Source organism: Anolis carolinensis, chromosome 3 (genome assembly GCF_035594765.1).
Source record: "Anolis carolinensis isolate JA03-04 chromosome 3, rAnoCar3.1.pri, whole genome shotgun sequence".
In the NCBI taxonomy this organism is placed as follows: domain Eukaryota; kingdom Metazoa; phylum Chordata; class Lepidosauria; order Squamata; family Dactyloidae; genus Anolis; species Anolis carolinensis.
In genome coordinates, this window is record NC_085843.1 from 236481934 (window position 1) to 236497034 (window position 15101).

At 40.3% G+C, this 15101-nt stretch overlaps 1 long non-coding RNA gene across 1 annotated transcript; it reads right to left on the reverse strand.

The window, feature by feature from the left end:
- Positions 1-2037: 2037 nt before the first annotated feature.
- LOC103278225 (uncharacterized) lies at positions 2038-14884 on the reverse strand. Its single transcript, XR_010004678.1, has 3 exons — positions 14551-14884; positions 5026-5074; positions 2038-2878 (listed from the first exon to the last, which is right to left on the reverse strand). It is a non-coding gene; the product is annotated as an uncharacterized LOC103278225 (long non-coding RNA).
- Between the last annotated feature and the right edge of the window lie 217 nt (positions 14885-15101).

Genomic DNA, 15101 nt, shown 5'->3' on the forward strand with positions numbered 1-15101 from the left:
TCTTTGACCAATCACTGCAAAGAAAACTGCAGCCAGCTCTTGCAGATTCCAAGCCATTTTTCCTAGGCTTTTGCAGCCAGAGGCTCAAACAAAATGTAAAGGAGGGAAAACAAACAAACGACCAATAGGTAAGGCAAACCATCGTCCTGGGGGACGGAACAAGCATTATTTGAATGAAATCAGAGTAAAGCTAGACGTATTTTAAGTTTTCAAAGAGAATGTCAGGCTCTCCCTCCCCTACACTTTTGGTTTCTGGCTCTCCATTAAAAATAATAGACGTCAACATGTCATACAATGTTAGGAACATATAGCACGAAAATGAATCCGACCTGCCAAATTGGGGGCAAACCTGACTCCACTGCTGTCAGAGTTGGAACTAAAAATCAGCATCTCATGGGATCTGCAAGACGGGCTACTCTTCCTGTCCCCCAAAAAGGAATGATTTTTTAATTGGAAACAGCAGCACTTGTTCTTTTTGGACTGCCTGCAACTGATCAATGTCCTGCTCAGATCAGGGAAAATGCCAAGGGAGCATATCAGCCACCTCTGCTCACCTTGGATTCTGAGCCAGATGTATTGAATCTCTAATCAGGCAGCTATTCTCAGGGTTGCTTTCCCACGATCCTTCAGGTCAAAAATGATCCTGCTGGCCGCTCTTCACGGTATACATAACAAGAGAGGATTCATGTTCACATCATCAAATTCTTAGACTGTCAGGATGTAGGGGATGAGAAGATATTGAACTATTCTCAATGCAGCAGTAGAACAATTCTCAGTGCAGTTCAGAAAATATAATTACAACTCTCAAAGCCTATCATTGTCAATGGTGCCTTAGAATCACAGATTTGGAAGACACCTCATGGGCCATCCAGTCTAACACCCTGCCAAGAAGCAGGAAATTGCATTTAAAGCATCTCCAACAGATGGCCATCCAGCCTCTGCTTAAAAGCTTCCAAAGAAGGAGCCTCCACCACACTGCGGGGCAGAGAGTTCCACTGCTGAACAGCTCTCACAATTAGGAAGTTCTTCCTAATGTTCAGGTGGAATCTCCTTTCCTACATAGCTATCATGGCTCCTCTCAGCCTTCTCTTCTGCAGGCTAAAAATGCCCAGCTCTTTAAGCCGCTCCTCAGAGGGCCTGTTCCTATGATCAAGACCCTTGATCATTTTAGTCACCCTCCTCTGGACACATTCCTCCTCTGGACACCTTTCTAGAGTGAAAGGTTTCATTATTAGAGTTTCTCCTGAACCATTGTAGTGTATTGGTTTGAGAGCTGGACAAAAACTCCAGGATTTGACCTTCGGAAAGTCAAGCTCTTTCAGCCTTAGAGGTAGGCAAAGTCAACCCCCTTCTGAAGAGATTATGCAAAGAAAATCCTATGACAGGGTCATCTTGGGGTTACCATAAGTCAGACATTATTTGAAGGCACGCAACAGCAGCAGCAGCAGCAGCAACAGATGCATTTATTGAGGACAAGGGAAGAGTGTCTTCTATGTGGCTCCTCCCAATTTGTGGAATTCTCTTCAATGGGAGGTTTGGTTGACCTCTTGTCTGTTCCTTCTCCTGGCAGGCAAAACCTTTTCATTTGAGCAGACCTTTGAGTTTAGTTTATTGTGACAGAAGGCTCTTTATAATGGGCTATATTATGTTTTAATTTCGGTGGGGATGGGGGTGGTGATGTATGCCCTCATGTTGTTTCTGACTTGTAGTATGATGAAGCTGTCAAAGGTTTTTCTTGGACTGAAAATATATGACTTGCTCAAGATCACCCAGTGGGTTTCCATAGCTAAATTGAACCCCGGTTTCCAGAGTCATAGTCCAATGCTCAAACCACTGTGCCATGCTGTATTTTAATGTGTTTTAATTGTTCTAATTTGGTGTTTGTAATGAAACTTTTTATTTAATGTTTTAACTAAGTTAACTAATTTATATTAAATAGTTTTTAGTGTTTTTGTTATTAATTTAATGTAAGACATCTTGGGTTCTGTCACAAGAGAAAGGTAAGATATCAAATACATAAATAAATAATCAAATTAATAATGTTTTACCATTTCTTTACTTTTACAATTAGATAGCAGACGTTAGAGCATGCAAATGGACAGAAACAAACTACAAATGCTTTCAACATCCAGATGGTCCAATGAAAATATTAGTCCAATGATCAATTATATACATTTCTGTTCCAGCACATCTGTCCTCTTTAGAAATATCCAATGAATTACTTTCAGCTAGGTATGCTTTAAGTTACCTGCAGTGTGTGTACGTACCTTCAAGGTTTGGTCAACTTATGGTGACTTAATGAATTTCATAGGGCTTTCTTAGGCTAAGAATACTCACAGGTTGTTTTGTCAGTTCCTCCCTTTGAAATAAAACCTACAGCACCTGGCATTCATTGGCAGTTCCTTATCCAAGTACTAACTGGGGCTGACCAAAATCTGACATTATCTGGTTCCTTGAGGGTATTTAGCCACTCCTGTCCCATTCCAACAATTAATCATCGTCGTCTCACTCGTTCAGTCATTTTCGACTCTTCGTGACCTCGTGGACCAGTCCACGCCAGAGCTCCCTGTCGGCTGTCACTGTCCTTCAAGGTCGAGCCAGTCACTTCAAGGATGCCGTCCATCCATCTCGCCCTTGGTCGTCCTCTCTTCCTTTTTCCTTCCATTTTCCACAGCATCATGATCTTCTCCAAGCTTTCCTGTCTTCTCATGATGTGGCCAAAATACTTCAACTTTGCCTCCTATATCCTTCCCTCCAGTGAGCAGCCGGGCATTATTTCCTGGAGGATGGACTGGTTGGATCTTCTTGCGGTCCAAGGCACTCTCAGGATTTTCCTCCAGCACCAAAGTTCAAAAGCGTCTATCTTCTTTCGCTCAGCCTTCCAACAATGAATACAGAAAAACAAAACAAATATTTCAGGGAGATATAATACCTTTATACAGACATTGATATCAGCCTACCAAAGGGAAAGTAGGTAAGAAACAGAGAAACTGAAGTTTGGGGGAATTTTAAGCTAAAGGGGCATGTGACAGACTGCTGAAGAAAAGAGGAACATAAAAGAAAGAGCAGAAAAAGCAAAAGCCAAGTATTCTGAGCAAAGCTTTGAAAACAGACTCAGAAACAGTTTTGTGAACAACTTGGCAAAGACATCTGGAACCTACTGTAAAGAAGTGAACAAAACAATAACTTCAGGTTGGAAGACCTTTTCTGCTAGTGCCAGATAATTGCTTTTGAACACAATTCCAGGTTGTAACACAATGACAATACATATTGTAGAAGATTTGTAAATATCTTGATGGATGACAGAACTGTAAGGAGGAGTTAGAGAAAAGTTGTAATTGGTATTATGCATTCCAGAAGTATAGCTGTTGTTAATCTGTTGCAGCAAAAACAACAGTCTTGTGACATTTCAAAGATTAACGGGTTTCCTGTGTCCCAAGTGTTCAAATGCAAGAAGTGTTATCTTCCGCTGGTAGAGATATATACACATGGGTTTGATACAGAGTGAAGAAGAACTGAAAACAGTAGGGGCAAAAGGCCATGAAATGCAAATAAGTCTGTGACATTTCTAACAGAGCCTGAATGTATACAAGATAAGAACAGACTGATCTATTTAGAGCAATCACTGTGATGATAACACTGTCTTCCTAGCTATGATATATTCATTTAATAACTGGCGTGTCAAAGCAACCCAATTAGGTTACTCAGAATTTGATGTTAGTGCCAAAATTTACTTTAGCTTCTCTTCATATCCTTAACAAATCTGCTTCCATGTACATTCAATTAAGGTATGGACATAGCATTAAAAGTTTTGTGGGTCAGTAGCAGTGACATGAATGGGTATAGCATCATGACCTTTCAAGGGGCAGGAAAAATGATCTAAAACTCTGCATGGATAGAGCTTTTTTGACTGGTACTAAAATTTAGAATGAGGGAGATGAACAATAGAGCTAATCGCAAATTGATCTTATCGAGTTCATACTCAATTCATAATGAGTTTGCTCAACAGTAGCCTTTGCTGCCACTGACCATTTCCTCTTCTTTTGGCTTCATCAAAATGAACAGCTGTAAACAGGAGCACTGGAAGTAGCTATGCACTGCAAACTGCATTTCCCATATTCCCTGGCAGCAACATTAAGAATGTGGTTTCTTTCTCTGCTTCCACCCCTGTCCTTCAAGGTAAGTTTTTAAAGATTGGAAAGAAGTCCCATCAACTCTAATACACCAGAATCATAAGCAGGAAAGACACATGAAATAAAACTCTGAGTTTATGTTGTCGAAAAAGTGACCCCCCCCCCCCCAAAAAAAGATAAACTCAACATGAGTTCCAAAGCCAATATGAATTTTATTATATTTTTTTTGCCTTACATGAAGTTTTACTATATAAGTATCAACATTTCCCCAATCCACAACATACTTCATTTCCAGCAGCCCAGCCCAAAACTATATATTCCGTTGGGGGAGGGGGGTCGTTAACCTTTTACCTATTCTCTTTGAATAGCTGTCAAAGCGGATAAAATGTTTTGCACTGTATTGTATGGTTATGTCCAATTCTTTTTGAGTGAAGACTCTGTATCAGACATCCTTTCAGGTCTGAAAGTAATAAACTTCTGTTTCTATTGCCTTCAAACCTAACTTGCATGTTGATCTGGTCGGCAAAGTAGCAGGGCACACTGGCTACTGGATTCTCAGCCCACTCCTTAGAAGGTAGCTGAATTTTGTCTTCATTTATATCACAGATGTCCAGAAATACTGACATGACTGCAAAATGAGACAGAGCAAAGAGAATCTCTCTAGCTACTAGCCTTTTTTTCAGCAAAGGCAAAATCAGTTCAGAAACCACAGTACAGGCTAAATAGTTAAATGGCTTCAGGCTGAGTTCATATTAAGGCCAGAAGTGGCAGATACTTTCCCTCCACCTACAGTATTTGTAATTTCCCTTGCCAACAATCTTTCCTCTAAACCCCAAATCTTCTTCTGGTTTCCAAGGCCCCTGAGACCTCTAACCCCTCCAAACCCCTTTACCTTGTAGATAGGAGGGAAGTCACTTCTTCCTCTGGCTGCTGAAAACTTTCTACAGGATGAGAAAAGAGAGATGTGACTACCTTTATACTATAATAGCCAACAGGAAGGAAAAGGGTATAAAGTGGAAGGACATGTCTCTGCCCTTGCATTAAAAATTCAGGTACAGAAGATCTAATGACCATAAAACCCAGCTTCACATTGAAGGCAAATATTAAACATCATCTAGGTTAGTATTCCAGACCAAGCAGTTACACAATTTTCAATGGCATTATTTGCTTAAGCTGATATAAAAAGATATGTGAGGGCTCAATGAATCAGAAAGCAAAGCTGTAGGAAAAGAACAAAACATTGAATTTGAGAACTTTATTGCACAGAATAAACTCACCTGTGGGCAAAGGGAGAAGTGGCAAAGAGCAAGTAAACCTATCTAAGTTCAAGATGGCATAATTTCAATGCCTGCATCTCAAAACACCTAGGATTTGCATATGAGTGTGAACTTGCTAACCTCAACAGAGAAAAACACATTTCTCAGCATGCAATGTGACAGAGGCTTTGGTAGACCTTACCCACCTGTCCTGCCTGTTCTTTCTACTGATGCATATCAGTAAAAGGAACAAAATTACACACAAAAGAGTCTTCTGGCACCTTAAAAGCTGACAAATTTAAAATGATTTAACCTACAGCCCACATTTTTAACAGAAAGAAAAAATGTTAATTACAGCAGCAGCTACATTTTGAGTCACTGTAGCCTTTGATGTATTTTTGTAAGTAAAACTTTTTTAAATTATTGTAAAATCCAACTGTTAAATGCCAAGACTTATGCCATTTTAAGATTCCCCAATGTCTCCATTGTACTTTGGTCCCCAATTGAGCTGGAAGCTATCTAGCTATTCAGGAGAGTGTAAGAGTTGTTATACTTCTACATATCCTACTTGTTTCCCAGTTTGGTTGTGGCTTCCAATAGTTAAAGCCACCATAGTTAAAATTAAAAACATACAAAAGTTAAAAAGCAAATAAACCATCATAAATTAAACTAATTAAAAACATAAACAATAAAAACAAATACAAAGTCCAGCACCTGTTTCTCACAAAGAATCAATTTTCAAAGTGTCAATGAAATAAAAAGGGGTTCACCTTCTTGTCTCTTTCAGAAGGGAATTCTACAGTTGGGGAGCATCCACCAAGAAGGCAATTGTTGTTTTTCCACCAAATGTGCTACCAGTGTGGACAAACAGAGAGAAGGACCCTTCCCAGAAGATCATGAAAGATGGGCAGCTTGAACAAAATTTACTCCTGCAAATAGCCTGGATCTGAGCTATATATCTATATATATAAAAGAGTGATGGAATCGCGGCACCGAGCAAAACAACGAAACTAAACATCCACCAACCTAGAAATTTAACCACACAATATAACATCCACACCTTAAGGTTGAAACAATGAAAGATCACTTCACGCACACAGAAAATCACACAAACCCACAATGCACCATCTGCGCTTGCTCAAAGAAGCCCTCCTCACGCTTCCCGTCATGGCACCCCATTTACTCACCCAACCCCTTTGACTACGGACTCCGCGCCATCTGTGCATGTGCAAAAATGGCCAATTCATGCTTCCCGCCATTCCACCCAATTCACTCACCCAAGCCCCTTTGACTACGGATACCGCCATTTCCGCAGCCGCAAAAAAGACCTCCTCACTCGCCACCCAGATCACCCAGGGAAAGACGATCTGGGAGGGAAGGGAGGGAAGGGCTCAGCCAGCCAGATCGCCCTTCTCTTACCACCGCTGCCCTCTTCCCCAGGCACATTTCCTCACAGAGGAAACCCAGCCAACAGCCAACTCAAGCCTCAAAGGAAAAAAAAGGCTCCTCCAGAAACTCCTCTTTCCACCTCCTTTCTCTCCCCCCCCCCCCCCAACCTCAAAGGAAAAAAAATCTCTTCAGAACACAACATGGTAGGGGGGACCCAGGGAAAGACGATCTGGGAGGGAAGGGCTCAGCCAGCCAGATCGCCCTTCTCTTACCACTGTTGCCCTCTTCCCCCAGGCACATTTCCTCACAGAGGAAACCCAGCCAACAGCCAACTCAAGCCTCAAAGGAAAAAAAAGGCTCCTCCAGAAACTCCTCTTTCCACCTCCTTTCAGATGGCCAGCCAGCCTCTCAATAATAATAATAATAATAATAATAAGAAGAAGAAGAAGAAGAAGAAGAAGAAGAAGAAGAAGAAGAAGAAGATCATACAATCCTAAGGTTAGCAGATACCACTAAGGATCATCCAGTTCAACTTCCTTATATCATGCAGGAGGACACAATCCAACCACTCCTGACAGATGGCCATCCAATATCTGCACAATAATAATACACATCGAATCATACCATCAGACAGTTAGGAGACACCCCTTAAGGCTATCCAGTCCAACCCAATTCTGCCATGCAAGACACAATCCAAGCACTCCCAACAGATGGTCACCCAGCCTCTCAATACTACTACTAATAATAATAACAACATCATCATCATCATACAATCCTAACGTTTGGAGTGACCTCTAAGGATCATCCACATCAACTTCCTTCTACCATGCAGGAGGACACAATCCAAGCACTCCTGACAGATGGCCATCCAGCCTCTACATAATGATGATGATGATGAAGATGATGATGATAATAATAATAATGATAATAATAATAGAAGCATAGAATCCAAGAGTTTCGACAGACCCCTAAGGGCCATCCAGCCCAACCCTTTCTACTATGCAACACAACACAATCCAAGCATTCACAACACGTGGACAACGTATAAATACTATACAATACTACACAGGATCCTCACCACTTTCACAGTATACAAACAACCAAATGCATACTAAACATAAAGACAACCGTACAACAGACATTCAATACCACCACTACCTCAACAATTTCTAACCAACACCACCACACAACGCCACAGCAACGCGTGGCCGGGCACAGCTAGTAATTTATAGATCACTTCACATTGCTAACTAACTACAGTGCAGTTATGGAAATGGGTTGACAGCCAGTGAAGCTGTTACAACAAAGACATTAAGTTCACTGCAGTTAGCAATCTGCGTGCAACTCTGGATCAACAGACATTTTTGAATATTTTTCAAAAGCAGCCCTACATAGATTGATTCCACCACCCTGGCCATTTCCCCAATCCAAAAGTCAATCAAGTCTTCAACATAATCACTTAAACAACCCAAGGGCTATCACAAATCCATCCAGATCCATAAGTTTCATGAAACAGACCATCTGAATGGGTCTCCATTACAGAGTCCCAGCAAGTCTAAATCCACCAGGTTGTGATATGACCATGCCAACGGAACCATTGATAGTTCTTCCACTCCCAGATCACAATTTAGCACAAAAAACAAGGTCCAGAGTGTGCCAAGCAGAATAAGCAGGGCCAGCTACCACTTGAGACAGATTCATGGTAGTAATAGCACAGACATAAAGTCATGAGGAACTTCCGACAGGGCATTCTCAGTGTGAATATTTCAGTTTCCCAGATCTATAAGCTAAGGGGACCCCAACGTCAGGAGTATTGAAAAGTGGGGTGAATAATATCAACAGAATTCCTAATCTATCCCAACTAACAAGCTTCAATTACATAAACTCAAATCTAGAAAACTGTGGATACAGCACTGTTCAGGGGAATGAAATCCCAGTAGATCACTGCAACTCCATCTCCATGCTGCCCCACTGCACAGAGACCCCAGGTGGATAAAGCTGAGAGAGATTAACCCCCCCCCCCATACACACACATGTCACCTTCTTACAAATGTTCAAATATTCATCTCTAAACTGCCTATACCATAAGTCAGAAGTTATTTTAAGAAGCGCTTCTGGCACTAGATTGGGTTGGAAGGTCACAGTGGCCTGTAATGACCTACACTGCAGGAGAACATTCCTACCAGATGGCACTACAAATTGCTGGGCTATCCAAACAATTAAAATGTTTTTAGTTACTGTCATATCATGGTGATATCTTTGAGCAATGATGAAAGGATGAGAGAAAAACACAGGGCAAAGCCAATTTGATTCTCTAAACCTAAGTAATATTGTTTGCAGACCCGTAATAGATGTATTTCTGTATGGAGATTGTAAGAACAACTGCCACTCCTTCTGCTTGTTATAGGTGACAACTGTTCATTCCAAACCAGGACCATATTCCTTTGCAACTAATAACTTCCCTGCAATTGGCTCCACTCTCTGATCAATTTTGATTGCCTTCCAGTAAACAGGGACAGCAACATGGTAGAGTGAAACACCCTCCCTCCCTCCCTTGCGCAGCAGAATAGTCACTTACGACACATCACTCTTGTCTCCTGACCTGAATCAACTATGAATTCTTCCAGAGCATCAAAATCATACATTAGAATATTATGTTCTGATGCTGCAATGTAATTAGGAAAATAATGTGCCATTGCGTAATAGACATAGGAGAAATGATGTCACGTTCTCTCTTTTGGCTGAAAAGAAAGTTAGAAAGAAACCATTATTTTCTCAATTTAAATGTCTTTTTTTCTTCAAAGCAACTGTGGTTCTGTAAAGGTGAAGATACTATAGCTTTCTTCCTGCTTCTATGGGCAGTGGAGTGGAGGCGACAATCTAGACCAGTGGTCCTCAACCTGTGGGTCCCCAGATGTTTTGACCTTCAGAAATCCTAATAGCTGGTAAACTGGCTGGGAATTCTGGGAGCTGTAGACCAAGATGAGCTCTTTTCCCCATCATATGCCACTTCCTCTCCTCTTTCACAATGGAGCGACAGGTTCTCCATGCCCCCCACTGGGACCTCATGATGAGTGGTGAATCCATGGACCTTTGTGATTAGGTTATTAGTCGCCCTTGTAGGCCTTTCCAACTCTAAGATTCTGTCTTACCATTAATGCACATTTCCACAGGTAAAATGAAACTAGGGTATATTTTTGATTATGAAGAATTCTGCTTTTGGAAAGTGTTTCGGTACAACTTTGTTCCTTTGATTCCTGACCCTGTTTTTCATCAATACTGTTTAAAATGCTACAGCAAACTTTGATGTTGCCTAGTTAATAAAAGAAAAACAGGATTGCTCATTTCTCCTTTTTTTTCCGTCTTGGAATAAACACAGACAATATTGGCTGGGAGTACTATCCTCAATATTAAAAGCCCAGGAGATTTCAGTCTTTAATTTCTTTGCTTTATTCTCTTTTATTGCCAACTGCTGAATAATATACAGTTTTTAGTACTGCAGCTGAGTTGCCTTTTTTTATCAAAATTCAGGTTAGGCACAGAATGAAATATTAAGTATTGGAAAAGGGTTATTAAAATACAATTTCTCCAGTAATTTGTTCTGTAGCTCTAATTGTAGCCGTACTGGTAGGATTCATGCAAGAAGATGAAAGACATCCTTGCCCAGGAAAAGGATTTTCAACAATCTAAACAAAGCTCTTCAGTTAAGCTGTCAGGTTTGACATATAAATAAAACATCTCCATCCCAAGCACTCTGTTGGTATAGTTGGCAGGTCCAATCTTGCCATGTTTAGTTTCCACATAGACTGTCCCAAGCAATATGTAGGTGGCAAAATGGACAAGGTGTAGCAAGTAGCAACATTTCAGCATGTCTTAATTCACCCCTGAATCTACACTTTGAAAATGAGCAATGACAACTCTTTTTTTTAGTCCACAGTCACATGCATGTACTATCAAATAGTATGTCTCTGAAAAAAAATCTGTGCCAAACATCTGTTCTTTTTTGTGCCATTAATATAATAGTTTTATGCAAAGGGTATGACATGGTGATTTGTGGTTAACACTCAACATGAATCCCTTTAAATTGGCATCAAAGATTAGCACATTTCTAACATACTGGCCATGGTGGGGCAGAGGGTTAAATCGCTAAGTTGCAGAACTTGCTGACCAGAAAGTAGGCAGTTTGAATCCGTGGGATGGGTTGAGCTCCTGTTGTAAGCCCCAGCTTCTGCCAACCTAGCAGTTTGAAAAAATGCAAATGTGAGTAGATCAATAGGTACCACTTCAGCGGAAAGGCAACGGCGTTCCATGCAGTCATGCCAGTTGCATGACCTAGGCGGTGTCTATGGACAATGTCAGCTTTTCGGCTTAGAAATGGAGATGAGCACCACCACCCAGAGTTGGACTCAACTAGACTTAAAAGGGACATTACCTTTACTAACATACTAGAATCAAAGTGCAAGCACGCTTTCAACCTCATCAAACAAGCAAAATTGCCCATTGTACGACATTCCCTCTTCACTTGCGGCACAGAGCTCGCCAGCTTCCATCCCACAACATTGATCTTCTTCTGATAGGGCTCTGTGGCACAAGTGAAGAGAGAATGTCATAGGCCGCCACGGCAACATGGAAGATTTCCTGTATTACATAGGCAACAAGGATAGGATGCCCAATGAACCCTGCCGGATTTGCCAGAATGCATGCCGAATTCCGGTCAACAGTAGGCTCGTTTTTGCTACTTCCCATTTCCATGACTACAGTGTCAAAACTCAATAGGAATCCTAAAATCCAATTGATCCCAATTGGTCTAAGGATTTACTCAGGATTGCAATTATATAAAATGTGGCTGTTAAAACATCCACCCAGAACCAGACCAAAAATGCCTGATATACAAGCTAAGTAAACTACCATTTACAGATTCAAATTACGTTTCTGTTAAATTTATAGACTTTTGGGGCATGATGGTTTGTTGTTGTGTTTATTTACCTTGAAGTCATGAGTTGTTTTAAGTTTAACATAGAATTTCAGTACAATCTACCTCCGAGTCTGTTCTTTGAAAACAGTCCATGCCAACCCTGCTCTTATTTGAAAGTAGTGTATATATTATTTCCCTATAAACCAATGGTAACAGCGGTATCTGAAAAATGCCTTTAACCATAATCAGAATTCTTTAGAACTCTTTTCACTCAGGGTCTGCGACACTCTGGAAGAGAAAAACACCCAAAAAGACTTAAGCTAAGGTTATGATAAAATGGCAAACTTTTCTAACTAATTTTTATTGCAGCCGCAAGCAGAAACTGAAAATCAAAGTCTCATTTTCATACTGAGCCAAGTCAATTTTGCAATCAGATCTCTATTGCTCCTGCCCCAGACTCTGTCTGCGACCCTGAGCTTGCACGCATTTATCTGCAGGCCCAACCTTGTTTACATGAACCATTCTTTTGAAGCAAAAAAGAGAAAAGCCAGACAAGCTGCAATTAACAGGACTACTTAAGGATTTTGCCTTTAAGAATTTAGAGCAGTACAATAGCTTGCAATTTACTGAAATACGCCACGAACTGTAAAAGCATTCAGCATGATAAACAAAAAAAATCTGAATCACTTGTTAGATACATGCTCAGCAGTACCAAATCCCATCCTTTTAAAAAGGCGTGGTGTTACTGCAGAAATATTGTATAATGTAAACAGTGATGAAATGATAGAATTATTTCGATCAAAATAATTATTAAGATAATAAATTCATGTTTAGAAAGGATATGTTTTCTGCATTTCCATTTTTAGCTTGAGCATCATATTAATAGCAGTGCTGCTATTACTCTTAAATATCAGATATAGATATAGATTAGGTATAGGTATATCAGACATCTGATATCTTGGTTTATCAGTTCAGGCTATTTGACCTTTTTATTATCTACCTGGAATAGCAGTACAACAAATCCGGGATAGATCTTTCAATTCCTCTGATCTTTTAAAGTGGCAAACCGGGAACAAATCTTGGATCTTCTATATAAGTCAAGGCTGCAGAGTGACAGATCAGATAGCATTGTTTTTTGTGACTCCAACACACTAGATTCACACATTCATTCTTTCTTTCTGGAAAAAGTATAGTCAAGCCAAATTAGTCTAAGATAATAAGATTCCTTGGGTTATAGCCTAGTTTTATATCTGTGAGTTTCTGTGGTTTTGCTTTAAATACGGATCCTGTTTTAAAATATTTATCTCCATATCTTCTTAAGAATCCTTTAAGCTCCAAATGATAGGTTCTCCACATAGAAAACCATAAAAGGAATTGAAAGTGATTTTTAAATAACTCTCAAAACTAACTGCAAATGATTATTTGTCTTTTTATTATCAATTGTATTGACATTGCAAAAGCCTATTTAATAGAATATTTTGATTAAATGGCCATCAGCTAACTCTTTGTAAAGTAACTGCTCTTCCAAAAACAATTTTAAGTGTAAATAAAGTGTTAGATTAAATTCCATTCGCAGAAAACTTGGCTACAACATTCAAGTGAACTTTAACAGTTTTTGTAGTTCATTTCCAGGAAGCCTTTTCTAATGTGCACAAACTTTTTGGGAAATCTGGGAACACTGTAATAAACATTCCAAATCACATGCCATCACCTCAAAATTCATGGGATAGATTCAGAAATAACAGGGGCCATCAAGAGTATGTACTTTCCCTTAGATTTCTAGACTTTTCCAAACGTAATTATTATCTGATGCAGTTTTTGTCATAACTATAAAGGCAGAATTTGCTTGGATTCTGTTGTTGTTTTGCTGTTTTACAAAAATGAAAGCTTCTTTATACTTCATCAAACTTCTGTGAGTCTTAGCTGTCCCGGAAAATAAATGTAGACAAATGAATCTTGACTTTACAAGTAGGGAACATCAGTCAGAAACAGTTGGGAAAAGACTGGCAGCCTGAACTGTGAAACACTGCTGTCGATACAAAACTGGGAAGGGTTGGCCTTGTTGTGGCAACATTACTATCCCAAGTATGGAAACAGAGACTAAAGAATCTTGCCCACATTATCACCCCAGAATTACCTAAAAGTCACAAGTAAAATCACAAGTTGTTACCCAGTGGGAATTCATATCCAGTATCTATGAAATTCATGGACTCAATATAAATCAACATGCACACACTTATGAACACACGCACATAAACAATGCACTCTTGTTGCTCCTTTTCCCATCTTGATCATTCCATCTCGGAAAGCATATGGAACTGAGCACAGCAGTTGTTCTGACTGTGGCTAAGATACAGTCTCGGGGCTCATCTACACCTACACCAAAATCCAAAGCAAGTCCAGAGCAGAAATACTTGTGTCACCTGAGTCCTTGAAACTCTGAAACCATCCCGGTCTCTTAAGCAAAATAAAGCCGCACAAGTTTAGGAAGGAAGAAACAAAAGCTTGTATTTATGAAAAGAGGAACTCACATAGCTTAGTGAATTCCTACTGAACATTTTAAAGCCCTTGCCTATTGTTTGCTAATTGGATATTGTTCCATATCTTACATGCTTTTCTAATTGGCTATTGTCCTATAGGGCCAGGGCCAGGTAATTTTCAAGTGTAAGCAAACAGTATTTTAGCACCTACCCAAACCAATAACTAAAAAATAAAGGTAGTCTCTAACAGATCTCAACGTCTGAGGATGCCTGCCGAAGATGTGGGCAAAATGTCAGGAGAGAATGCTTCTGGAACATGGCCAGACAGCCTGGCAAACTCACAGCAACCCAATGGCAAATAAGTTTGCTATGCAAACCTTCTCACGTGGTCAAACTGCATCAGTCCTGCAGCAGGAGGTGAGAAAAGCACTCTGCGTATGTTCAGAGGCTGCATGCAAGAGGCTTGGATCAGTAAGAGGAGGAAACAGCTTGCAGATGCGAAGGAAGAGAAAGCAAAAGGACCTGTCTCTCTGCTCCAGGCTGTGGGAGAAAGAGCCTCATTGGCCCGGGAAGAGCCACTCCCTTAAAGGGGCCACACCCCTTTTCATGCCCAGCTCTTAAAGGGACAGCGCCCTGGCCTCCTTCCTGGCAGCTAGAGGGAAGTTTTGAAGTGCAGTTTGGTGAGGCCAATTATCTTGTGAAACTACAACTCCCACAACCCCATGATCCTGAGCAAGTGGTGTCAAACTGCATCAATTCTACAATGTGGATGTTATATTGGAAAGCTTTGTGGCACCTACCTATGCTGGCAAGGTAAGAGACTACAGCCTCATCAAAGGGCAGATCTTCACACATAAGGATAATGATTCCCTTACTTATACAGACACAATAAACAAGAAGTTTTGCAGTACTTCTTTGCACTTCCAGA